Source organism: Penaeus monodon, chromosome 14 (genome assembly GCF_015228065.2).
Source record: "Penaeus monodon isolate SGIC_2016 chromosome 14, NSTDA_Pmon_1, whole genome shotgun sequence".
NCBI classification, from domain to species: Eukaryota; Metazoa; Arthropoda; class Malacostraca; order Decapoda; family Penaeidae; genus Penaeus; species Penaeus monodon.
Window position 1 is genome coordinate 40454683 of NC_051399.1, and position 2076 is coordinate 40456758.

Consider the following 2076-nt stretch of genomic DNA (forward strand, 5'->3'; position numbering starts at 1 on the left):
CACACATACACACACACACACATACACACACACAGTATTTTCAAAAAAATATTGATCATTAACGATTTCCATAAAAGGAACAGGATTATATAAAAGCATATTCTGCATCTGAAAAACTCTTCAGATTTCTTCTGTTCCTTTCTATAGAAACATGACAAAACAACTGAGGCACTTTTCTCTCGTTTTATAAGCATCTATACAAAAATATCTTCTGAAAAAAGCAAATAATTTTCTCAGTCGACCCTCCTGTATGGAAAGAGAAGAAACATAGTTATTTATCTCTGAAGAAAAGTCCTTTCTGGGAAAACTGGCACGTGTAAAATTCAGTGTAAAAGAGTCTGCTCGTGTGGGGGAAAAATAATTTCTCTCGTGGCTATTTTGTGTGGAATTCTAGAGAGCAATTTCTCTTTGATTCACAACACAAGTGAAATTTACATTTCTTGCAAAACACTGACACCTGATCAGTTCATCTTTTCCTGTCGTTTTCCCAGAAATGATAGGAAAGTACCTAACCATATCCTGTCCTTTTTCAAGAATTGGTTTTAGTTGATCTACCTGTTTGTTTGTATTTTCTTAGTGTTTTCTCTTTTTTACCTCGACTGAATTCACTCGGAGAGGTTTGCTTTCTCTTAGGTACCTCTAAGTGGTTTGTATCTTTTCTATAAGTTAGCCAATGTTATGTTTATCTCATGAAAAATTAGCCTTTGATAATATATATATATTTTTTATATGAATGCCATTCTGTAATAAGCTATCAGCTGATCATGTAAATCTACCTCATCCACATGTGTATTGCAGTCCTTGAAAGTGAATGGTCTAGGGATTTCTACTCTTCCTTCATTTTTTCTGTCAAATCTTGTGTACTCGTCGAATGTGAATAAAGTGGAAAATGTAGATGCAAGGGGCACTGCTTTGTTGTCAAATTATTTCAGAGTTGTTATTTTGTTACCATCCCCTTTTATACCATTTCCCATTCATCATGAGAGCCATAAGCCTGAAGTTGTTTATCTGCTTTGAATGTCAGTCTAAGTAATCTGCTTTGCACACCATATACCCCGTGAAGCTAAGTGATCTGCAAGTGGAGTGAGGTGAACTAATTATCAAAATATGAATAGTGACTCATCTGCACACAAATATTCAGTCATGGGTATTTTTTTGAAATTCATCTCGGGCGTTCAAGGGCCTTTTTTTTTGTCTTTTTGATCCATTTGGGAATTATCTGTAACTGATCTTTTCACTTCCCACAGAAACGCTTGCCAGTGCAATACGACAGCCGTGATCATACACAATCCTAACCATTGTTCTAGCTCTGACCTATCTTTTTTCTTTTTCTGTAGCTTTGTCCCATTACTATATGGGGTCGCTGTAATCAGGTTCTGGCATATATATGTATATATATATATATATATATATATATATATATATATATATATATATATATATATATATATATATATATATATATATTTTTTTTTTTTTTTTTTTTTTTTTTTTTTTTTATGGCCGGATGCCCTTCCTGACGCCAATCTTCTCTATTTACCCGGGCTCGGACCTGCACTGACTTGGACTGGCTTGCCCGCCCAGTGGCTAGGTTTGTTCTAGCTCTGACCTGTCTAAAGCTAATGGTTTCTTTTTGTTTTGTTGTGCTGCATATAAACCGTACAGCTGGGCAACCACATTCCAGAGGTCATCTGAGAAGAATCTTCTGAACAGACTTACAGGGAGAGATATGCCCCCTTCGTTCTCACTGCAGTCACTGACATCATAACTGGGAACTGAAGATGCTTCATCTCTGCTATCATTATGTTCCCAGTACAGCCTGGAGATTTATTTTTACCCAGTCTTGGGTTTGGGTTGACAATGCGTTATAATAATATCATCAGGATATTATTCCCCATCAGAAGAAGGCTCAGAAATTTGTGAAACATTTTTATAGTGTATGCAAAATATGTCTATCCACATTTCACTAAAATGTTAATTTTACTCACATTTTGATAACATAATTATAATGAACAGTTATTGGTTGATTTATAATTTTACACACTATTGATTTTTTCGAGTGATGTGGAGAGACTT